Below are 26,706 nucleotides of genomic sequence, written 5' to 3'. Positions count from 1 at the left end.
CATGATATGCATGGTGTTATGAGGCATGGCATGGGTGCATGATGTGATATAACATGGTATGGGTGCATGATAGGGAATAATACCTTAGGGATGTGTCAAATAAAAATGAGTAAATCTCCTCATGTTGTGTTTAATAAAAATGGGTAAATCCTTCTTGTTTTTTTTTTTTTTATTGTTTCTCTCTTTGTTGTGTGATATTATGAGACATTGTATGGGGGTGCTCAATGTAAATGTTAAGTTCTGTCATATCTACATCTCTTGTTGATCCTGTTTTTGGTACTCCATGTTGCTTTGGTAGTTTAAGGTGCCATATTTATTTCATATATATACTTGCTAGACCTTGTGGCTCATATTTAATTCGTATCATTTTAGGTAAGGGGAAAGCCATAGATGAGGGCAAGTCTAATAGAGTTTGATTTTCGTGAGATAGTCACGTGTACAGAGCACATCCCGACCAAAAGATCTGTGGGGGTGTTTGAGGGCAGAAGAATGTAATAGTTTAATTTTGTATTTAGATTTTAGTGGCCCTCTGTATTGGAGGTATGGGTGGTTAAGCCCTAAAGAGCAATGTTAAATGAATGTTGATGTAATCAATTATTTTGGGCTTTTGTGATTGGTTTCATTTGAGTTTTTATATGAAAAAAAAAAATGAGACGAAGATTTCAGATCCTCACAGCATTTGTTCATTAGTTAGTCATATTCATTCCTCTTTCAAGTGTAGGGGCAGCTGCAACTGCTGTTGTGTAAGCTAGCCTTTCTTTCTCTCTTTTATTCCTTGGCTTCCAATTTGCTAGCTTCCCATGTAATTTCCAACAAGTATCTTTTGTGTGGTAGGGCTTATTGCAATGCTCACACCACTGTTTGTCCCTAGGATAGTCTTTCCTTTTTGTTACTGCAAGGGCAGAGCTTGCACTTGGTTCTACTGTTGTACCCATCACTCATTTTCGTCTTTCTTCTTTTCTCACCTCTGCAAATACTTCCCGAAGTGAGGGAAGAGGTTTTGTGCCAAGTAGGCGGCCACGGACCTCATCTAGGTTTGAATTGAGTCCCTAGAAAAAGTCAAAAATCCTTTCTTTCTCCATCATCTTGTTGTATTTTTGGCTATCAGTAGAACACTCCCACTTTGGATCATAGAAAAGATCCATCTCCTGCCATAATTCCAACAAGGTATTATAGTATTCGATTACACCAAGATTATCTTGTTTAGTAGTTCGAATTTCTAATCTAATCTCAAAACACAGGGCTGTGTTTTCGAGATTAGAATATATATCCTGGATAACATCCCACACCTTAGCAGTTTTGTATAAAAGATATGTTCGACCAATCTTTGACTTCATTGATTGATGAGCCAGGCCATGATTATTGAGTTTTCTGTCTCCCATCTTTGATACTCAGTAGTATCCTTTGGTGGAGTTGAGATAGCTCTTGATAAGTAGCCATACTTACCCTTGCCTTTAATTACCAATATAACCGATTGAAACCATTCCCAAAAGTTTCTTCTATTCAATTGATGTTGTGTAATCTGTAAGGTGTGGCTATCAGATGATAGAGGAACAGCTGGCATCACTGCAGTTTAAGGCCTAGGACTAAGAGAGGATTCTGCAGTTGTGTGAGCTGCATTCTCCTGATTTGAGGCAGCCATGATCTCTGAATATTCCGAATGGGTTTAGCCAAGGCTCTGATACCATGAATAAGAAATCATAACTCATTAATTGTATTGATTGAAGAACCTATATTTATACAGTTATGATGCTATGTTGCTGACCCTAATTTACAAGAGATAGAATCCAATCTAAATTTGAATGTGTTACAGATATACAGAATTTGACCTAAGATAGAGATAATAGATTATCTCCTATAATTTCTTGATGCAAGATGGAAGTGAAAACAAGGAAAAGAAAAGTCTTGTTCGTAACGCATGAACGGGCGTTGCTCAATTATCGTTCAAATGGACGAGAAAACTGCTTGGAATCCACCAAGGAAAAAAAATATGAAATTTTATTGAATGGATAAGTTGATTACAAACACTAACTTTTAGGTATATTTATATAATTTGGCTAATCCAAATCTAACTAGTACATGTAAATAAAATTCAACTAGAATCCTAATAGAAATTGTAAAAACTCTAGGAGAAACTTAATATATTTCATGTAAAACTATGAACACAAACAACTCTCTTATAGAGAGAAAATACAACAGCAAAAGGAAAGATACAAGAAAGGAAAGGACAGAAAATCAGCAATAAGGAATAAAGGAAAGATATATATAAGATCCTAATTCTAGATTAGGAATTAATCCTAACCAAATCTCCATTGCCTTAGTCTTGGATATCCTCATAATCCAACACTCTCCCTCAAGCTGGAGAGTGTATGTCAATCATTCCCAGCTTGCATACTAAATCCTCGAACCTCTTAGCTGCAAGCCCTTTAGTTAACACATCCGCCACTTGGTCTTTAGATGAAACATAGGGTATTTTGATCAAGCCTACATCCAACTTCTCTTTAATGAAGTGCCAGTCTATTTCAACATGTTTTGTCCTGTCATGTTGAACAGGATTATGGGCAATACTGATGGCTGATTGATTATCACAGAACACCTTGATTAAGCTTTGAACCCTGATCTTCAAATCTTCTAGGATGATTCGTAGCCACAGCACCTCACATAGACCAAGAGCCATCGCTCTAAATTCAGCTTCCGCACTTGATCTTGACACAACACTTTGCTTCTTGCTCCTCCATAACACAAGGTTTCCACCGAGAAATACACAATATCCACTAGTTGATCTCCTGTCAATAAGAGATCCTGCATAGTCAGCATCTGTAAATCCCTTAATATCCAGCTCTTCTCTTGATTTAAACAAGATCCCATTACCTGGGGTAGCCTTCAAATAGTTTAAGATCTTCCTTACTACCTGCATATGTTCTTCTGTTGGGTTGTGCATTAATTGTCTCACAAGGCTAACTCCAAAGGCAATATCAGGTCTACTGTGAGACAGGTATATCAGACGGCTTACCAGCCTTTTGTATCTACCCTTATCAACTGGTTGACTATTAGGATCAACTCCCCTCCCAACTTGCTGTTAAGCTCTACCGGCATATTAGATCCTCTCCCTCCTGATAGCCCTGTCTTAGCTAACAAGTCCAGCACATATTTCCTTTGGAAGAGAAATATTCTAGCCTTCGAATAAGCAACTTCAATCCCTAAGAAATACTTGAGAGAACCAAGGTCTTTAATCTCGAATTCCTTGGCTAACTTGTCCTTGAGAATCTTCTGTTCCTTTGCATCATTCCCTGTGACTATTATGTCATCTACATATACCAATAGAGCAGTAACCTTCTCTTTGTCTAAACGCTTGAAGAAGAGTGTATGATCACCCCTGCTTTGGTTATATCCCATATCTGTCATGGCCCTGGAGAACCTACCAAACCATGCTCTTGGGGACTGTTTGAGCCCATAGAGTGCCTTCCTTAGTCTGCACACTTGCCCTGCTTCCCCTTCCTGAAATCTAGGGGGCAATTCCATAAAAACTTCTTCGTCCAAATCTCCATGTAGAAACGCATTTTTTACATCCAACTGTTGTAGGCTCAATCCAAAATAAGCTGCTAATGATAAAAGAATTCTCACAGTTGCCATTTTTGCCACAGGGGCAAATGTCTCGAGATAGTCTATGCCATATGATTGAGTGTAGCCCTTGGCGACCAATCTAGCTTTGTATCTCTCTAGGGACCCATCAACATTGTATTTGATATTGAAAATCCACCTACAGCCAACTGGAGTAACACCCTGTGGTTGAGGCACTAAGTCCCATGTATGGTTCTTCTTCAAAGCTTTCATCTCCTCCAACATGGCTTGCCTCCAGTTCAGATCTTTTAGAGCCTCCTCAACTGACTTGGGGATTTCAATAGAGTCCAAGGATACTAAGAAGGCCCTGTGATTCTGGGAAAGACGATGATAGGACAAGAAGTTGGTTAATGGGTGTTGAGTGCAACTTCTTTTCCCTTTTCGAATGGCTATAGGTAGGTCTAGGTCATCAGGTTGAACTAAGGGTGAAGATTGAATGGGATTCATACCTTGACTAGGAGATGATGATGGTGCATGCTGGGGCTGTCTACGTTTGAATACATAAGGAGATCCCTTATACCTGACAAAGGATGACAACTCTTGAGTATCTGATTGCCCTTGCTCCTTCTCAGTCATATCTTGATTGAGGGCTGATTCATGACTGCTATTTGGAGATTGAGGAGAGACAATAGGATGGTTAGGGGGCTGAGGAGATGTAAGAATAGGTTGAACAGAAGGAAAGAAGATGTCACTATCACATAAAGGGTTGTCATTGTCACTAGAAGGGTGGTCACCTTGAACCAAAGTCTCCCCCTGGGGACTAGCCTGGGATGAGCCAAAAAAGGGTATAGATTCCACAAACGTGACATCCTTGGAGACATAAAATTTTTGAGTGAGAGGATGGTAACACTTGTACCCCTTTTGAGTGGGTGGGTATCCGAGGAAAACACATTTGAGTGTTCGAGGATCAAGTTTATCACGGTGTTGTTTGGGAATGTGAACAAAGGATACACAACCAAACACCCGAAGGGGAAGAGGGGAATGTAAGAACTGATCAGGAAAGAAAGAGGATAGACAGTGTAAAGGGCTTTGATTTTGTAGCAACTTGGTAGGGACTTGGTTAATGAGATAGGCCGCTGTAAAGACTGCTTCCCCCCAGAAGGATTTAGGAACATTGTGATGATGAAGAAGAGATCGAGCCACATTAAGGAGGTGTCTCATCTTCCTTTCAGCTACCCCATTTTGTTAGGGGGTATCAACACAAGAAGATTCATGGATTATTCCTTCTTGTTGGAAATATTGATGCAAGTGATGATTAAAATAATCCCTCGCATTATCAGTTCTTAATCGTTTGATAGGTGAACCAAACTGAGTTGCAATCATTTTACAAAAAGTGGGAAGAACTGAACTAATGGTGGCCTTATCTTTTAAGAGAAAAACCCAAGTCATACGGGTACAATCATCAATGAAAGAGATAAACCAACGAGCCCCAGAACAATTAGAGATTTTAGATGGTCCCCACACATCTGAGTGAATCAAAGTCAATGGTGTAGATGAGATTTTATTGCTAGGAGGATAGGACACACGATGATGCTTAGACAGAACACAAACATCACAATGAAAAAGACTAGGATTTAAAGATGCAAACAATGTAGGAAACATGGATTTTAATAGAGTGAAAGGAGGATGACCCAATCGGTAGTGTTGCAGCCATACATCCCCTATAATTGGAGGTTGACTGAGATGAGTAGGCTGCAGTTGGAAGTTGTTTCTCTGTAGGATAAGAGTCTTCCCTCATCAGGTAGTACAGCCCATTGCATTCTCTAGCAGCACCAATCTCTTCCCTGTTGTCATGGCCTGAAATTCACACAAATGAGGGGAAAAAGTAGCCTGACAAGTCAAATCTTTGGTTAGTTGGTGAATAGAGATAAGATTGGCTGATAAACTAGGTACATGAAGAACATGTTTGAGGGAAAAATGAGAGTTTAGAGTTACTGTACCCTGGCCTAAAATTGGAACAGATGTTCCATTGGCTATTGCGATTTGTTTAGAGGTGGAAAGAGAGTGGTAGGCATCAAAAACATGGGAATGGGGTGTCATGTGATCAGTGGCCCCAGTATCTAAGATCCATACATCCTATTTATCAGTCTTAAAGGCTGGAAAAAATGCTGAATGAAGGCAGTTACCTGAGGTGTCTTTGTGTGCAAGAGAGCATGCACCATCTTGTAAGGACTTGAGGAACAGCTTCAGCTTAGAGATCTCTTCAGTGTTTAAAAAATCAGCACCTGGAGCAGGCTCACTTTGGGTAGTTAATGCCTCTTCTTCTTGGCCTTTGCTGCATACATATGCCTGATTCTTGGCTGCCAGATTTTTAAAACTTCCCAAACGATTTAAAACCACTTCCTTTCCATGGAGCTTGAAACAAGTCTCTCTAGTATGTCTTGGTTTATTGCAAAAGGTGCACCATAGTGCCTCCTTATTTGCAGCCCAAGACTGAAATTCTCCCCTTCCTGCTTTCATCCTCGATCCACCTCCTTTGTTGGACACCATGGCTGATTTTTCTAAACCAGTTTCAGTCACCACAGCAGCCCTTCGATTGGAGATCATGGCTGATCTTTCTGTTCCAGCTTCATGAAGCATTGTTGTCCTTCGATTCTCCTCACTTCTAACCATAGCGAAAACCTCATGGAGAGCTGGAAGCTTTTCTCTCCCTAAGATTTGCACCCGAACTTGATCAAACTCTGAATTGAGGCCTGCTAGGAACTCAACCACTCTATCTCTTTTAAACATTTGACTAAGAGTTGCAGCATTAGCACTGCATACCATTTTAATATTCTGATAATAGTCTAACTCTAGGCCATAAGCCATGCATCCTATTATAATATTCAGTAATACTCATGCCCCCTTGTTTAGTGCTACTAAGTTTAGTTTTAACCTCAAATATAACTGATGCATCATGAATTTTGGAATAAGTTTGCCGTATAGTTTCCCAAATCTCTCTAGCCGAACCCAAGAACATGTAGTTTTTACTTACCTCCCATGCTGGAAGTGCAGGATCTGTTGGTTTTGGAGGAGCCGAAATCAAATGGCTGTTTTTTCCTTTACCCTTGAGGAATGTTTGTACCAGTTGGGCCCATTGTAAATAGTTCCTACCATCTAATCGGTAGGATTGGTGGATTCCGAGCAGCTCTCTAGTCCTTGATCCAGTTCGACTTCCATTGATTGAACCATTAGGGTTGATTCTCCAGTTTTCAGATCTAGAGTCACGCTTGACGGTTCGGACATGGCTGTTCCAGATGGAGAGGACGTGGTCGGATGCGATGAAGGTAAGTTGAACACCAGGGATGAAAGAGAAAAATGTCGGAGGGCTGATCTGGAGAAGCTAGAGGCAAGAGGGTGGCGCACGCGCTGGCGCGCGGGGTTGGAGACGAACTGGGCAGTGGCGCGTGACGGCACGTGAAGGATCCAACGGCGGTGGGTCTCCGGTGGTCGGCCGATCTGATAGAGGCGACCTCAATGGCAATGATGAAGTTGGTGGACAGACAGTGTGCTGAAGGCACTCTTAACAGGTTAAGACCGATGGTGAAGAGGAACCCAATGAAGGGGTGGCGGCTAATACAATGAAGGCACTAGGGTTTTAGTGTATCAGCCTATTAGGCTCTGATACCATGTAAAAACTCTAGGAGAAACTTAATATACTTCATGTAAAACTATGAACACAAACAACTCTCTTATAGAGAGAAAATACAACAACAAAAGGAAAGATACAAGAAAGGAATAAAGGAAAGATATATATAAGATCCTAATTCTAGATTAGGAATTAATCCTAACCAAATCTCCATTGCCTTAATCTTGGATATCCTCATAATCCAACAGAAATAAAACCCTAATCAACCTAAAACAAGGAAATATTAAAACAAATAAACATAATAAAAATATTAAAATAAATAAACAAAATATAAATATTAAAATGGAACCCTTAAATGAAGTTTTTGATCTGCTTCGCATCATTCCCTTCCACTTCAAAACAACTCGACCCCGAGTTATAGTCTGGATAAAGGGGCTCATCATCCTTATGGAACTCATACAAGTATGCCATGTTGAAGGTATTGGAAATTCCAATGGAGGCTGGAAAATGGATAATGTAGGCATTGTTGTTAATCTGTTTCAGTACTTTGAAAGGGTCGTATTTCCTGGGCTTCAACTTGTTGTAGGTACCGACAAGAAACCTCTATTTCCTTAGAAACACCATTACTAAACCTCCTTCCTGAAATTGTTTATTCCGATGGTGAGCATCTGCCTCTACCTTATACTTTGCATTCATCTTTTCCAATTTTTGTTTGACCTCCTCATGGATAGCAATCACATCTTCAGGCAAGTGTTTAGCAGCTGTACTTTTGTTGTGGCCTTGGGGTAGCTTCACTAGATCGATGACATGGTTGGGAACTTCAGTGTACACGATAGCAAATGATGCCCTGCCTATGGCTATGTGAACTGCACTGTTGTATGCAAGCTCGACCTGAGGCAACTCATAATCCCATTTTTTTTGGCTTATCTCCACATACGCTTCGAAGCATATTCCCCAGAGTGCGATTAGTGACCTCAGTCTGACCATCTATTTGCGGATGAGCAGTGCTGCTTTTGTTTAACTTTTTCCCAAACAACTTCCACAATGTAATCCAAAGGTGTCCTAGAAATTTTGTGTCTCGATTAGAAGTAATTGATTTGGGAACTCCATCTTTGCTCTTGAATGTAGTTTTCCACTCGTCTCTAGGCTTGATTCGAATCTGGTGGTAGCTGCTGTGAAGATCTATCTTTGAAAACATACGGGACCCCTCAAGTACATCCAACATGTCTTTCAGTTGGGGAATAGGGAACCTGTACTTCACAGTTATCTTATTGATAGTGCGGCTGTCCACATGCATGCGCCAGGTCCCTTCTCTCTTAGGTACCAATAGAACAGGAACAACACACGGACTCATGCTCTCTCTAATGAACCCCTTCCTCAACAAGTCTTCAATCTGTTCTTGCAAAATTTCATTCTCCTTCGGACTCATTCTGTAGTGAGGCAAATTTGGAAGGCTTGCCCCTGGTATTAGATCAATCTGGTGTTGAATATCTCACATGGGAGGCAATTCGTTCGGTAGCTTGTCTAAAATCAAAATCTGAAAATCATTTAGTATTTTATGTGCTTCAACTGGAATCATCTCTCCTTCATTAATGGTGACCATAAGCCCTTTAACCATCACTGGACAAATGCAGTGAGTGTGACTTGTAGAATCCACTATATCTCGTTCGCTACTCGTAAGAGTAAGGAAATTTTTTGACCGTTGTTTGTTTGCATTACCGGTCTATTTGAGAGGAGCCATGGCGATCTTATGACTACCCCAGGTAAATATCACCACATTATCATGTCTCCTAAAAGTAGAGTCAACATCAAACGGCCAAGACAACCCAAAAGAATATGGAAAGCATCCATATTAATGATATCACATACCACTTCATCCCTATAACGTCTACCAATGGAGAGTGGTACCTTACAAGTCTCAATAACTTGAACAGAAGGCCCCCTCTTCACCCAACCAAGGGAATACGAACTAGGATGGTTCTTAGTTGGTAGTTGCAACAAACTTACCAACTTCTTGGATACAAAATTCTCACAGCTTCTATTATCCACAATTATCTCGCACACTTTATTCCTAATAGAACAAAGCGACCGGAATATGTTATGTCTTTGTCCCTCTTCTTTTGGTGATAAGAGGACTCGCTACAACACCAAATTCAGCCTCTCTAGTCCTTCCTCAATAGCAAACTCAGTTCTCTCATATTCACCTTCATCCGCCACCTCTTCTTCCACCTCTATAAGTTCCTCACGTTCTACCAAATTAGCTTGTCTTCGTTTTGGGCAGTTGTTGGAGCGGTGCCCAGGTTTTTGGCACCTGTAGCAGATATCTACTGTAGGTTTGGCATACAGATTATCCCTTTGAAGTAGAGCTCGGCCTTGCCCTCTATTAGGAATCCTGCTGCTGCCTCTTTCTTTACCAGCCTTATTTTGGGAATTGGATGAACTAATGACTTTTCCTTTATCAACAATGCTGGTTGGTGACTGTTCTATAGGGGGAACAACCCTTCGATAGTTGGGGGTTGGCCTGTCAGCTCCAATCATCTCAGCCTTTAGTGCTATGTTAATGGCTTCCTATAAAGTCCAAATATTCTACAATCCAATTTTATCTTGTAAAGCGATTTTTAGTCCATTAATATACCTGACTACTTTCTGATTTTCAGATTTAGTTAGATTGTTACGCTTGGCCAGCCTCATGAATTTATTGGTGTAGTCCAACACTAACCAATTGCCCTGCGTGCATCCCAAATACATGCAATACAAAATCTGCTCATAGTCAGCAAGTAAAAACTGATCCATCAAAAGCTGTTTCATCTTCCTCCAAGTTCGAACTCTACTATTTCCTTGTCTTTGGCGAGTTTTTTGCAATTGATCCCACCATACTGCAGTTGTTGATTTCAAACGAAAAGTGTTGGAATTTTAGAGACATTGATAGCTATGAAGTTAGCGAACAAAAGCTGAAAAAAAACATGAATGTGAAAGGCTGTAACTTCATTATTTTGACTCATATCATCATGCCTTTAAATAGGCAATACATGTCAACTGAATAACAAGAAAATAGGATTTATTGTTGGATTTAAATTTAAAAATAACGAAATTATCTCAATCACTAAATCAGTAAACAGAATTTTGACCCAATCAACCCACTAAATCAGTAAACAGAATTTTAACTCAATCAACCTACTAAATCAGCAACTTTGAATCAATATTCAACATTCCTCCTTGATTCAAAGTTGCAAAACTTCAACTTTTTATGGAGCACTTCTCTCCAAATTTCTTCCCAATTGTGAAGCACTTCTCTTCACTTCTTGATGCACTTCTCATCACAATCAATATTTCCTTCAAATGTTAAAAAAAAAACTCAATTCAGTTTCATGGAGCACTTCTCTCCAAAAAATTCTTCTTGGTGCACTTCTCACCAACTAGAAGATCGTTTCCTCTTCAATTGTCGTAGGATTGTTGCCAAGCCGAGGTATCTCCCTTTCACTTTCGACCCATTGCCATAAACTGAGACCTCTCAAATGAGCTTTCATTTTGACAACCCATACTTGATAATTTTCTCCATCAAAAACTGGTGGTGAAAGAGATGATGTGTTGGTGGAAGCCATAGAAATAAAGAAGGCGTTGATGGGTTCTCTCTCACAGGCCCCTTAAGATCATTGAATGCTCTGATACCACTGTTGGAATTTTAGAGACATTGATAGCTATGAAGTTAACAAATAAAAGCTGAAAAAAAACATGAATGTGAAAGGCTGTAACTTCATTATTTTTATTCATATCATCATGCCTTTAAATAGGCAATACATGTCAACTGAATAACAAGAAAATAGGATTTACTGCTGGATTTAAATTTAAAAATAACGAAATTATCTCAATCCACTAAATCAGTAAACAGAATTTTGACCCAATCAACCCACTAAATCAGTAAATAGAATTTTGACCCAATCAACCTACTAAATCAGCAACTTCGAATCAATATTCAACAAAAAGCCACCATCTTAATGACTTTCTCCTTTGGAACCTCCATGATCTCCACAAACTGCTCCACTTCCATCATCCAATCTAGGAACTCTTCAATCCTCAAGTGTGATCTGCTTGTTTCATCATGCTCTTGGGCACTGTTTGAGACCATACAGGGATTTCTTCAGTCTACATACTTTGTCACTCCCAAGTTTATTTTCGAATCCCGGTGGCAAGCTCATGAAGACCTCCTCTTCAAGATCATCATTAAGAAACGCATTTTTGACATCAAGTTGGTGTAGAGGCCAATCTGAATTTACTGCAAGAGACAACAGGATTCTAATAGAGTTTATTTTTGCAACAGGGGCAAAGGTCTCCTGATAATCAATCCCATAAGTCTAGGTGAAGCCTTTAGCCACCAGTTTGGTTTTGTACCTATCAACACTCCCGTCTGCCTTATATTTTATTGTAAACACCCATTTACACCCTACTACTTTTTTGTCTTTGGACAGCTTAACTATCTCCCAAGTACCACTTCTCCTTAGAGCATTCATCTCCTCTATAACTGCTAATTTCTAGTTTGGATCATCCAAAGCTTCCTGTATATTCCTTAGCACAAACAAGTGTGAAATCCTAGATGTGAAAGCCTTATGATTCTTTGATAGTCTGTGGTAGGAGAGATATTTAGCAATAGGATATTTAGTGCAACTTCTGACACCTTTTCTAATTGCTATAGGAACATCAAGATCAGAAATAGTAGGTAAATGATTGGAAATAGTTAAAGAATCAACTTGAGAACTATTAGGTAAAGTGGAAGGAGGTGGACTAAATGTTGAAGTGGGATTTCTTGAACTTATAGTGTCATTTCTCGGGTTTTCAGACTGATTTTGTGCAGAATTGACATTCAAGTCTTTGTTCATTTGATGAAATCTCTTCCTGGTATAAACCTGAAGCTCAGAATTTAGATCATGATGATTAGTTTGTAGTAATTCTCCCCCTGCCCGAGAAACCCCTTTACTTGGCATCAAGGAACCAGAATCTCCTATGTGACCATTATCAGAAACAACGATTCCTGAGTAGGATAGATTGCATTTGGAAGAGGGATAGAAACATCCCAAAAATTGTCTTCATCTTCATGTTTCTCCCCCTGAAGGAAATTTTTGGAAAAGTAGGGTTTGTTTTCAACAAAGGAGACATCCATACTCACGTAGATCTTTTTTGTGAGAGGATCATAACACTTATAGCCCTTTTTTTGAGAGGTATAGCCCAAAAAAACACATTTGACAGCCCGAGGATCAAGTTTTGAGCGAAATTGAGCAGGGATAGGAACATACACAGTACATCAAAAACTTTGACAGGGAGGTCTGAATGTAATCTAGTGTTGGGAAAAAAGTCTTTTAGACACTCAAGGGGTGTTTGGTACTTTAATACTTTAGTAGGCATCCTGTTTATCAAATAGGATGTCGTTAAAATAGCTTCACCCCATAAGTATTTTGGAATATGCATAGAAAACATGATGGCACGTGCTACTTCGAGTAAATGTTTATTTTTACGTTCAGCAATGCCATTTTGTTGAGGAGTATGTCGATAAGTAGATTGGTGGTGAATACCTTTGGTTTTCAAAAAATCCCCCAAGTGCTCATTAAAATACTCGGTGCTATTGTCAGAGTGTAAAATGCCAATTTTGGTTTGAAATTGGTTTTCAATCATAATGTAAAAGTTTTGAATAAATATTCCACTTCAGATTTTTTGTGCATCAAATAAATCCAACACAAACGGGTATGATCGTCTATAAAGGAAACATACCATTTTTTTCCAGATAAAGTAGAAATTTTAGATGGACCCCAAACATCACTATGAATTATATAAAAAGGTTTGGATGCTTGGTAGGGTTTTGGTAAATATGTAGAACGATGATTTTTGCTAAGATGCAACTTTCACATTGAAAAGAAGAACCATTCATTCCTTTAAGTAATTCAGGAAATAAACATTTCAAATAGGCAAAACTAGGATGTCCTAGTCTAAGATGCTATAGCATAATTGTATCGTGAATAGGAATTGAACTAGTACTACTAAAGCCCTGAGCTTTTTTATTACCAGATGAAATTTCATCAAAGTAGTAAAGACCTTCAATCATCCTAGCACGCCCAATCATCGTCCCTAAGTTCTGGTCTTGAAATTCACAATGGGATTCAAAAAAGGTAACACGACAGTTAGAATCTTTGCAAAGTTTACTAACAAACAAAAGATTGCAGGCCAAGTTCGGAACATGAAGGATAGAATTGAGATTAATTTTCTCAGTTAGTTTAATAATTCCTTTTCCTGCAATAGATGAAAAACTTCCATCGGCAATTCTGATTTTTTCATTGCCAGAGCAAGGATGATAGATATTAAATAAATAAGGAGAACTAGTCATATGATCGGAGGCTCCAGAGTCAATAACCCATGGAGAGGAATGTAGACAAGAAAGAGCTTTAGGTTTTCTACCTGTGTGTGCTAAGGAAACACTAGGAATACCAGATGAGGAATTGGATTGTAACAGCTTCAAGAGTTGATCAATCTACTCTTTGTTGAAGGGACTTGTGTCAACCTCATTCGCAGTAGGGACCCCACGGTTACTGCCCTTGTCTCTTTGCTTGTTGCTCTTCCAATTTGCAGGTTTGTCATGAATTTTCCAGCAGGTCTCACGAGTATGGCGTGGCTTGTTGCAATGGTCACACCAGACCCGAGGCCCTTCATTGCTCCTACATTGGTAATTTGCTGCCTTGAATATAGTAGAATCAGTAAACAACGCAGAATTTCCAATCGACTCACCAATAGTTTTTTTGCCAAGCATGACACTCCTTCGACTTTCTTCCCTTCTAACCTTAGCAAATACTTCACCAATAGGAGGAAGGGGAGATCGGCCAATAATCCTCCCTCGCACCTCATCAAACTCGATATTAAGACTAGCAAGAAACCTGTAAATACGACTATCTTCAACCATTTTCTTGTGGTGATTGCAATCTTCAGTAGATTTCCACTCATAAGTGTTGAAGAGGTCAAGATCTTGCCACAATCTCTTTAAAGAATGGAAGTACTTAGTAACAGAATCATCTCCTTGCCGAATCTCTCTCAACTTTAGAGTTAACTCAAAAACCTGAGATTGGTTACCCAGGTCAGAGTACATCTGATTTACATTATCTCACAATTCCTTAGCAGTAGGATAACACATATAATTGGAACTAATATCTTCATCCATAGAATTGACTAGCCAAGTCATGACCATAGAATTTTCAGCATCCCAAATGGAATGTGCTGGCAGGTTCCTTCTTGTCTCCAGTGATGTAGCCAATTTTTCATTGCCTGCGGATATACATCCGGACAGATTGAGACCAGCGAAGAAAATTATCACCATTTAAACGAATGGTGGTGATTTGGACAGAATGGGTGCTAGAATGGTTTGGCTGGGTTACTGGAATTTTTGTTTGGATGGTAGTAGTAGGGTTTTGGGTTGTTTCAAAAGTAACTTCCGACATAGCTTATCACTTGGGAGTGGAAAAAAAAAGACAAGAAGAAACAATAGGGTTACCAAGATCTGGAAGATGGCCAAGGCAGTAGGTGGCCAAGGCAGAGAGACTGCAAGCAATCGGTGGCTGAAGCAAGCAGTAGGCGGTCAAGGCAGAGAGGCTGCAAGCAATCGATGGCTGAAGCAAACCCAATAGACCCAATCGAAGTGGATGTCTCCTTCCTGAAACGATTTGGCGGTTGAAACGATCTCGCCCAGAGAGAACTTGTACCCGCAGGAGGTAGAAACGATCTTGGCAGTTGACAATGGAGAGAAGACGACCTTGGGTAGCAGCGACCAGTAGACCCGAGAGCAGTGATGGCTGGGCGATCTGGGTGGCCGCAACCGATTGACTGAAAGTGGCCAGCTCCGAGCTTTAGCGGCCAATAGAGAGGCTTCGACGGTCGTAAGTTACGACAAAGGGTAAAAGGCCTAGGTAATGGATAGCTGAGATTTAATCTGAGGCTCTGGTACCATCTTATAACTAATCAAGGATAATATAGCTTGATTGATTCAAATAAGCAAGAACAACATCCTCTTTTAAAGAGAGGATTATGAACAAAGAAGGAAAGAAATAAACTAAATATAGATAGCATCCTAATTTACATCTTTTACTTACTATATTTACATAAAACATAAATCCTAGAATATTCTAGGATCAAAGTCAAATCTCCCTTAATTTGAGCATATTTCCAGCAGAATTCAACCACCAACCTCTAAAGCATCTACTATGGTTTCTAGAGAAACTGATGACAAATGAACCTAGAGAAGGAGACCATGGTGTGATCACTACAAAAAGACAGGTCACACCTGAGACAATTGTTGGGATATCCATGAGAAAGAGAGAGAGCCATAGAAATTATACTACGACTAAGAAAGGTTTTGCTGCAGCACAAACTAGCCAATTCAGCAAGGGGCAACTAGAAATTATTCAAAGGTTGATTACCTAGGCTCAACAAACATCAATTTCCCCGAATAATATCCCTTAAGCGATAGAAAAAATAGATTAGAAAGGATTTGAATTTGAGACAAATGATTGGTATAGTTGCATTCGAGACTCGACATGTTCAAAGTGACCGAAATAGACAAGCATTTCATAAAAGGAAAAATTGAAGGTGGATTTCCTACACACCTACTACTCTACAAACTGCAGACATCTTGACTAAGGATCTACCGAAGACTAAGTTTGAAGATATGAGATCCAAGTTGGGCTTACTTAATATTTACAACCTACCTTGAAGGGACGCGTAGAAAACTGTGTACAAAAATATAAGGGCAGTTAGGCAAAAATATAGGGGTAACTTCACAAATTCATTATACAGTTATTTATTTCCTAAGTTAGATATTTTTTTTGTTTAACTGTCTCCATAAGGGTAGTTACCATTTGTAATATGTGTGTGTGTGTCCAATCCAAATAATAGATCAAGGAGTTCTATAGTCCAAACTCCTTTAATTAAGATTCTTATAGATAATGTTTATCCCAATATTCTAAGGTCTTATTAGGATTAGAATTCTTTACAAATGATGTTTATCCTTTTCATAGAACATTTGGAGGAATTTTCCCAATATTTTGACATGGGTGCATGGTCTATGAGGCTATAAATAAGCCACAACTAAGGGATGGGAGGGCATGTTAAGGAATGAATTGAATCTTTATGTTATTCTCTCTCACTTTCTGTTATCTTTTTCTCCCTTTCTCTTGAACATCCTCTCCCTTTCTTATTGTTTCCCTTTCTTCCATCTGAACTCTCCCTCCAAATTCTGTTCTCTTGATCTCTTAATCTTCTCAATTCCCTTTCCATACCCTAGCCCAACCCTAGGGTGTGACACCTCGGCTCACGGTGTCCAGGTGACCTTTAATTCAGTTTTTCGAGAGACCATAAAGGTCTTCCGGTATTCTATTTTCTAGGCTTGGCCTTTCAAAAGTTCAAAAATTATCCTTAGGTTTTTGGGTTTCTTTGGTTTTTCAATGGACTTTTGCTCATGACACATCATTAAGTGATGTATCTTTTCTTTTAAAGAGCCAATCATTCGAAAAGTGTTAGAAACTTTTCTAGTCATTACTTTCTTTAAGAGTTGTTGTCAAGGCTAGGTGCGAATTTTACCAATCACAATAGTGTTGCAGTTTAGGTAATGAACAAAACAAATAACCTATTTAGGAATAACTATTTTGGAGACTAACAATTCAATTGGTTTTCTCACTTCATATTGAGCTTGAGATGGATATATATATACATGAGCTTGGCTACGATTGCTCATAAAATACAAGGATTGTTGTTGCCGAAATACAACAATCAAGATTTGTAACATGGGAACGATCTCTGGATTGACAACGCTCATTAAGAATGCGGGATGAGTCTCCAGAGAGAAACGGTCTCCCGAAAGAAATAAGTCTAAGGAAGGAATGTCTCTCAAGAATGGGTGTGTCTGAGATGTGAGGCTTCTGGGAAGAGATAGTATTCTTTCGAGAAGGATGAGGATGGCCTCTAGGAAGGATGAAGCTCTTTTGGGAAGGTGTGCGAGCGGCTTCCGGAGAGAATTGGTGAGTCTCTCGGGAAGGAATAGTATTTTGATGGGCTCTCTTCGTATCATTGTTAACACCAACAAAAGGGATTAAAAGGTTTGTGGGGGATGCTAACCCGCGAAGACCTTCCGATGCTTAAGTCAGTACCTAAAGCAAACAATTAATTACTCGAAAGAAAACAGTAAGAATACTCTCAGTCTCCCCAATTTACTGGATGTTGAAAAAATGATCCCTTACTGAGTTTTGTGGTTGGGTATTTATAGGGCACATATCCTGGATCCCGAGAGGCACGCGGCTTACATCATGTGGGATCGGAGTTACTAGTCCAAAGACAAACTCTCTCCAGAAAGGATTGTATTCAGTCCAGAGAGAAGCTCTCTTCGGATAGGATTCTATGCAGTCCGGAGAGAATTCTACATAGTCCGAAGAGAACCTTTCTCTGGAAAGGATTTTATATTCCAGAGAGAACCTCTCTCCGGAAAGGATTACGGTCAATTAAAGAGTCCATTCACCAAAAATTGCCTTTCTCTCGAAATAACCTTCCTAACGAGAGAAACTTACTCTGAGAAGAAAGAAAAGAAAAACTTTTGAATTCCCCTCATTTTGAGTGGTACAACAACTGCCCCTCACTCTTCTGTTTTACCCTCGAGTGAAATGGAAGAGTAGTTTCTTGGTGCTTTTTTCTTTCCTTTCTTTGTAGAACGATCGACTTACTATTACCTTGTTGTCAGCTCTTTGGCACTTTACCACTTGGCCGAGCTATATGCTAGTCAACGAGTCTATAGCGTTGTCAAAGCGATTGTGTGAACCGCATTGCCGGGCCGTTAGGTGGGGCAACGGGCCAATCGTATTGAGGAAGCGATTGGACGAATCGCGTTGCTAGGCCATTAATCGTTATGATGAAATGATTGTGCGAACCGCGTTGCTGGGTCGTTAGGCGGGACAATAAGCTAATAATTTTAACGAAGGGATTGTGCAAATCGTGTTGTCGGGCCGTTAGGCTGGACAACGAGCCAATCATTTTGACGAAAGGATTGTGCGAATTGCGTTGTCGAGCCGTTAGGTTAGACAACGAGCCAATCATTTTGACGAAAGGATTGTGCGAACCGCGTTGTCAGGTCGTTAAGCAGGACAAAGGACTAATCGTTTTGACGAAGAGATTGTGCGAACTACGTTGTCAGGCCATTAGGTAGGACAATGGGCCAATCGTTTTGATGAAGGGATTGCGCGAACCGCATTGCTGGGCTGTTAGGTAGGACAACGGGCCAATGGTTTTAACGAAGGGATTGCGCGAACCGCGTTGCTGGGCCGTTAGGTGGGATAATGGACTAATCATTTTGACGAAGGGATTGTGCGAATCGCGTTATCAGGCTGTTAGGCAGGATAATGGGCTAATCATTTTGACGAAGGGATTGTGCGAACCGCGTTACTAGGTCGTTAGACAAGACAATGGGCCAATCGTTTTGATGAAGTGATTGTTCTCGGGCCCTGGGAAATACAATAGAGGATGCACAAATAATGGTGATGTATTGTATTAGTGAGTACAAGCATCTTCTTTTTGATATGAGTCGACCAAACATGCTTATGTCCATAGTCTTGCCGGAGGCTTACATTACTTAGTAAATTTAAAGCATGCCACTCAGAATGAAAAAAAATTACAATTGTTAAAGCCTGCCAATCAATCCTGTACTTTCTTTGCTCTTCTTTCCCTTTGTGAACGACATGTAGCAAGAACGTGCCTGTCGTTAGTCTCCTCGAACTTGCCTTATGCCTGAAGGAGTAGGAAACTCCATCAATAGATAACAGGAGGAGACTATAGCCCTAACATCATTGAGTAGGGGGCAACCAAGGATTGCATTGTATGCAGACGAGGTGGTCTTAACTGCCATGAAGTTGGCCTGCAGCATTATGTTCTAAGGTTCGGAGCCCATTGTGATTGGCAATTGAATTGATCCCACCACTAGGATTGTCTCTCCAGTGAAATTGTATAAGGGTGAGGAAACTCGTTTGAGTTGGTTATGGGCAATACTCATTTGCTCGAAGCAATTCCAATGGATTAGGCTGACCGAACTGCCACTCTCTACTAGGATTCTCCCGATGGGATGCTTGGCGATGATAGCTGAAATTACCATTGGATCATCATGTGAGAGAATTACATCCCCCCAGTCAACAGGTGTGAAGGTAATGGGGTCTTCATTTTCCTTAATCTCCCCCACATAGTTGACTTAGTAGGCTAGGCGAGCATAGGCCTTCTGAGAAGAAGAGCTATCTCTAGCTAAAGTTTCGCCACTTGAGATGATGTGTATGGCCTGTTGCGTCGGTTCATTATCTAGGGGATTCTGCACGTGGTCTCTCTTTCTCTCTTGCTGCCCATGGCTGCGTCTTTCTTGTCCTTCGAGCCTCTCTCCCCTTCTTTGCTTATCATTTTCCTCATCTTCTCGCACATACTTCTGCAAGTGCCCTTCTTGAATGAGTATCTCAATTTTATCTTTTAACTCGTGGCATAGATCGGTGGCATGATCGTGAGCTCGATTATATTGGCAGTATTCATTCCGTTTCCTTCCCATTAGCCGATCAACTCTCTCTGGGAGCTTGACGAGCCTCGACCCTTTTATGGTCGTTAGTATGGCTAACCTTGGCTGGAGGAGTCGGGCGTAGTGATTGAATTGGGGTGCTGTTACATTTGGTGTTCTGACCTTGTCCTGTAGCTGTTTAGGGTTTTCTTTAATGTCTTGCTCTTTTCTCTTTCACTCTTTATCCTCACAGTTTGCATGACCTCTGTATGGAGTATATATTTATTTGCCTTGACGAACAAATCTATCAAAGAGTTTGGCAGGTATAGAGATGGTGACTTCTGTAGGGAAGTTAAACGTGTTCCATGTAACATTGTTGATACCACTATTTCCACGGGCAAGTCACGAATTTCCAGTGTAGCGTTGTAGAATCTAACCACAAATTGGCAAAGGGTCTCTTTGCCCCCCATGTCGGATACTGAGGAGATGCGTCGCATTCTTGTTCTGCCGACTGTTAATTACAAAGGCTTTGATGAACTCCGTTCGCAATTGCTCAAATAAGGAGATGGATGCTTTTGATAGACTGTTAAACCAAGTCCAGGCGTGTCCTGACAAGGTCAATGAAAATGCCCAACACATAATCTCGTCATCCTCGCCATGGAGCATCATTAGAGATTCGTAGTTCTGGATATGATCATCAAGATCATCCTTACCCGCGTAGAGGGAACCTGAGGCATTTTGAATTTCCTTGGTAGTGATTTTCCCAATATGTTTTCAGTTAAGGGGGACTTCCTTCTTGGCTATTCCTCCGTGACTGGGACCAACTGCTTTTGCTCCAACACTTCTTCCAATACCCTTTTCATAGCGTCTCACATATTTGCCACAATATGATTGTCAGCTTCTATATTCCTTGGGGTGGAACCCTTGGTGGGGCTTTATCTGCCTCTTTAATAATTATGTTCTCGTGCTTGTCCTGGTGGCAGAGGCTTTGATTGGTTTCCCTGGCGTGGAGAGGATCAAGACTGAGTGTCGGGTGTAGCTTTCCTGTAGGAACTGAGTTCTTTACCTCTTAGCTGGGTCGTCCTTGGTGGGGTGGTTTTTGGCACAAATCTAGTTAGTGTTGCAGGTAACATTACATGGGGAACCGTGCTTTGGAGGATCCTTACCATGTCTCGTAACGCTTGCATTCCCTCCGTATGCTATTGTTGTAGAGCTTCATAAGCTTCCCAAGGAACTGTGGAAAGAGCCTGTTGTGAAGTGTCCAGTTGTTCGGGATGCCTATGCTGATTAATTTCAAACAAATGTTGGAAGCCTTGGGGTGATAGTTGGTTCTCTACCTGTTGTTGAGGATCTAGGGGAGCTGGCTGTGTACTCCTTTGTTGATGAAAGCCTTATGGAGGCAAGCGTGCTCCTGTTGAATGCTGGCTGTCTCATGGGGGTGGGCGAGACTCTCCACCTTGAGAGTGAGTTCGACGATTATTTCTAGTGTTTGCCATTAGTAGCAATTCACAATTTGGCTTTTTGTTCATTTTCCCACAGACGACGCTAAATTATTATTGTCGAAATACAACAATCAAGATTTGTAACGTGGGAGCAATCTCTAGATTGACAACGCTTGTTAAGAATGTGGGATGACTCTCCCTAGAGAAACGGTCTCCAGAAAGAAATTAATCTCCCAAAAGAAAAGAGTCTCCCGAAAGAAATGATTCTCCTGAAAGAGATGAGTCTCTCGAAAGAAATGATTCGTCCAAAAGAAATGAGTCTCCGGAAAGAATGTCTCTCGGGAATGGGTGTGTCTAAGATGTGAGGCTTCTGGGAAGAGATAGTATTCTTCTGGGAAGGATGAAGCTCTTCCGGGAAGGTGTGCCGACGACTTCTGGAAAGAATTGGTGGGTCTCTTCGAAAGGATTGATTTGGCTTCCAGAAAGGATTCTATCCTCTCGAGAAGGAATAGTATTTTGATTGGCTCTCTTCGTATCACTGTTAACACCAACAAAAGGGATTAGAAGGCTCACGGGGGATGCTCACCCGCAAAGACCCTCGCCGCTTAAGTCAGTACCTGAAGCAAGCAATTAATTACCCGAAAGAAAACAGTAAGAATACTCTCAGTCGCTCCAATTTATCGGATGTCAAAAAAATGATCCCTTGCTGAGTTTTGTAGTTGGGTATTTATGGGGCACATATCTCGGATCCCGAGAGGCACGCGACTTACATCATGCGGGATCGGAGTTACTAGTCCGGAGACAAACTGTCTCCGGAAAGGATTCTATTCAGTCTGGAGAGAAGCTCTTTCCAAATAGGATTCTATGCAGTCCAGAAAGGATTCTATGTAGTCCAGAGAGAAGCTCTCTCCAGAAAGGATTACGGTTGATTAAAGAGTCTGTTCACCGGAAAGCGCCTTTCTCCCTATATAACCTCCCTCCCGAGAAAACCTTACTCTGGAAAGAAAGAAAAGAAAAACTTTTGAATTCCCCTCATTTTGAGTGGTACAATAGGGATAAAATACAAGAAAACAAGGTCAAACATGTTACAGATAAATGGGGCTGAATTTAAAATTTGAGCGGCAATTCTTTCCTATTTTTATGGAATCACTACATTTCTTTATCCTCTCATCTCTTTAGTTTGAAATACTCCTTATCACTCCTTGTTTAACTCTATCATCTCCCAGTTTCCATTCAAAAACAACTTGAATTTACGTTTTTCATCTTATCTCCTTCAGCACTCCCTCTCAAGATGGTGAATACATATTTATCATTCTCTGCTTTCCCTTAATTGATTCAAACCCTTGTCTTGACATAGCCTTTGTATGGATATCAGCTTCCTGAGATTTAGTGGGAATATAGGAGAGATTAATACCTCCATCTCCAAAATCTTGTTTAACAAAGTGTCGATCAATCCTCACGTGTTTTATTTTGTCATGTTGCACCAGATTATTTACAATGCTTATTGTTGATTTGCTGTCATTGTATAGCCTTATGGGAGTAGATATAGACATGCCCAGGTCCTTCATTAGTTTCTCAATCCAAATAACCTCACACACACCTTGAGCAATGGCTCGGTACTCTGCTTCTGTACTACTACGAGCAACCACATTCTGTTTCTTGCTTCTCCATGTAACTAGATTTCCCCATACGTTGATGCAATAACTAGATGTAGACTTGATATCCTCAATAGAGCAAGCTCAATTCGCATCTACATATCCCATAATTCCTCTGTCCTCTTTCTCTTCGAATAGTAGCCCTTTTCTGGGTATGCCCTTAAGATACCTGAGAATATGACAACATTAAGGTGTTTGTTGGTGGGGGAATGCACGAATTGGCTCATTACACTCACAGTATATGCAATGTCAGGGTGTGTAAGGGATAGATAGATTAGTTTGCCCACTAAATGTTGATATCTCCCTCTGTCTACTTGACATTCTTCTCCAATCATTTATATTTCCAGTTTAGCTCTAAAGGTGTACTAGTAGGTTTACAGGCGAGTTTATTTGTTTTCCTTAATAAATCAAGAGTGTATTTCCTTTGAGAGATAAAAATACCCCCTTTGCTTCTAGCCACCTCCATCCCTAGGAAATAACTCAGCTGTCCTAGGTCTTTTACTTCAAAACATGTCTTAATTGCCTTTTGAGTTGCTCTATTTATTGATTATTAATTCCGATGATAATAATATCATCCACATAAACAATTAGAATGGTTTTTCTACCATCTGTTTCATGCTTTGTGAACAACGTATGATCGGCTTGCTTTTGCTTGTACTCCAGCTGGTTCAAAGTAACATAAAACCTTTTAAATCAAGCTCTAGGGGACTATTTTAGCCCATATAGGGATTTCTTTAGTTTGAAAATCTTTCCCTTCCTATCCTCTATCTCAAAACGGAGAGGAATTCTCATGTAGATTTCCTCTTCCAGTTCACCATTCAAAAATGCATTCTTAATATCAAGTTGGTGTAATTCCCAGTCTATATTAGCTGTAAGTAAGAGCAAGATACGTATAGAATTCAATTTAGCAACCAGAGCAAATGTCTCCTCATAGTCTAAGCCTTTGTGTAAATCCTTGGGCTACTAATTTCTCCTTGTACCTGTCAAGACTACCATCTGACTTGTATTTGATAGTAAACACCTACTTGTTGCCAACCACCTTATTGTTGTCAAGTAAAGTCACAATATCCCATGTACCATTCTTTCTAAAGCTTACATTTCATCCATCAAAACGATTCTCCATTGTGAGTCCTTTAGGGCACTATATACATCCTTAAGAATCTTGATCTCATCAACACTAGTAGTGAATGCCTTGAATTGTGGAGATAATTTGGAATATATTAGGGCCCCGTTTGATAGCATGGAAATTCCATGGAAAATGTCACATCTGAGGAATTGAATTCCATTTTTGTTGTTTGACACACTACATTTTCCATGGAATTCATGTATAACCATTAAAGCATGTTTTGGCCTATTTTCCATGGAAAATTCCATTTAGGAGGGGGGGGTTTGTTTTCCATGCAAGTTGGAAAATGTTTTCTTTTCCAACTAAATGCTATCAAACGGGGCCTAAGTGGTTAGATACAAGATACTTGGCACATGACCTTACTCCTTTCTGAAGGGTTATTGGTATGCCCAAATCATCAAACTCTTTAGTTACTACCTTTTTCCCATCTACAATCACTGAACTTGTCTCTGGTAGTGACAATTGACCTTGCTAAGGACCATGGGGTCTTCTAGAATAAACCAAGGTTGATTTCTTAGGAACCTGTGCCTATTCTCCCCCTTGCTCAGTTACATAAATTTGGGTAGGAGTAGGAGTAGCGACTACCTCAAAGATGTTAGTTGGAAAAGGAAGAGAAAAGGAGGTATACCAATATTCTCTACACTAGATATCCCCTCCTAGGGATAAAAATATTGATTCTTGAGAAATGAGACATTACAAGAGACAAGGAATTTGCAAGTGTTAGGACAATAACACGTGTATCCTTGTTGTGTTGGAGAATAGCCAACAAACACACATTTTAAAGCTTTAGGATCCAATTTGGAATGAGAGGGAGAAAGATCATGCACAAACACAGTACACCCAAATATTTTTGGTGATAGAGAATTAAGCATCCTAGTGTGGTGAGGATAGAATTCAAGAAAAGTAATCAAGGGAGTCTTAAAATTGAGAGCCCTGGAAGGGAGTCTGTTAATGAGATAAGTGTTAGAAAATGAGTAGATTCCTTCCTAATAATGTTTGTTTCATGCATTATGCTAATTGTCTTTTCTGATTTGATTGTATTTTATTGTATTTTACAGTTGTAAGTTGTTTCCTTTTCTGTACATATTTCCTAAGCTAATTTAGGAAACTATCTAATTAGGAATCTTCCTAATTAGATTTAGGAAACTGCCTAAACAGTGATAGGCATGTATATATGCTGAAGCTTTCCCTCAGAATGAATAAGATTGGATGTTTTATTCTTCTTTTCAACATGGTATCAGAGCCTTAGGTTCTATCCTCAAGATAAGGTTTTCCTCAGTCATTTGTAGCCTAAAACCTTCTTTGATCCAATCTTCTTTCATAGACTTGAGTCACGACCGAAACCATAGAATCCGATAGCACCAATGAAGTCCCTTTCTCAAGCAGTTCTAGTAGTGGTGTGATCACTGGTGGTGAGTTACAAATTATCCAAGTAGCCTACGAGTTGAATGGAAAAAATTACTTCAAGTGGTCCCAACTAATTAGGACGTTCCTGAAAGATAAGGGAAAGTTAAGCCACTTGCTTGAAACCAGGCCTAAGGAGAGTAATCCTGCGTACGCCTCTTGGGATGAGGAGGACTCACTGGTGATGTCCTGGCTTTGGAACTCAATGATTCCAGAAATCAATGACACGGTGATATTTCTTACCACGGCTAAAGAGATCTAGGAAGCTGTAAAGATCACCTATTCTAAGGTAAATGATGCTGCTCAAATCTATGAAATTATGACTAAGGTAGTAGCCACTAAACAAGGGACTCGGTTTATAACCAAGTATGCAAACTTACTGCAAACCTTGTGGCAAAAATTGGATCACTATCAGTGTGTCCAAATGAAGTGCAGTGAAGATACTGCCATCCAAAAGAGGTTTGTGGAGGAGAGAACCTACGACTTTCTAGCAAGACTGAATGTGGAGTATGATGCAGTTAGGGTCCAAATCCTTGGCAAGTCTGATTTGCCTTCTTTAAATGAGGTAATATCAATAGTGTGTGCAGAGGAGGCAGGAGGGGGGTAATGTTGGAGACAAATCCTATGGAGGGTTCAACCCTATTAACTTTGAAAGGCCTTGGTTAGGAGAGAATAGCAAGAGAAGAGAGGAAGGATTTGGACTCAGCTAAAACCACAAACAAGGATAATCTGTGGTGCACCTACTATAAAAAGCCCAGACACACTGTTAACAAATGCTGGAAGCTTCATAGTAAGCCAACTAAAGGAGGACAACCAGAAGGACATGCCTATGTAGCCAACAACCAACAGAGTGTAGAAGGTAAAGCTCTAGATCAGGCTAATTCAATGAAGCTAAATAGGGAGGAAATAGAGAAATTAAGGAGTTTATTGGGAACTCTTGAAAAGGGGTCAGGGGTAGGTATTTCTAACTTAGCCTTCACAGGTATTACTTCCACTTCATTTAATTTACATACTTCAGACATAGCCCTAGAAAATACTTGGATCCTTAACTTTGGGGCTACAGACCATATGACCTCTTCCTTTACCAAATTTTTGTCCTACAAACCATGCCCTAGTACAAGAAAAATTATGTTGGCTGATGGATCCTTAACAGCTATAGCTGGACAAGGGGATATACTCATTAACAGCCATCTAACCCTAAGAGATGTCCTACATGTCCCTAAGCTTTTCACTAATCTAGTTTCCATTCAAAAATTAACCCATGATCTAACTTCCGTGCCATCTTCTATCCTTCCTTTTGTGAATTTCAGGAAAAGGACTTGAGGAAGATGATTAGGCGTGCCAGGGTAAAA

General features: G+C 40.1%; 1 protein-coding gene across 8 annotated transcripts in view; it reads left to right on the top strand.

The window, feature by feature from the left end:
• Positions 1-26,706, top strand: part of LOC127811526 (probable LRR receptor-like serine/threonine-protein kinase At1g53430) — a 109,035-nt gene that overhangs the window by 25,595 nt on the left and 56,734 nt on the right. The gene's annotated exons all lie outside the window — the stretch shown is intronic.

Source organism: Diospyros lotus, chromosome 10 (genome assembly GCF_014633365.1).
Source record: "Diospyros lotus cultivar Yz01 chromosome 10, ASM1463336v1, whole genome shotgun sequence".
Classification (NCBI taxonomy): Eukaryota; Viridiplantae; Streptophyta; class Magnoliopsida; order Ericales; family Ebenaceae; genus Diospyros; species Diospyros lotus.
This window is presented reverse-complemented; position numbering and strand designations above follow the sequence as displayed.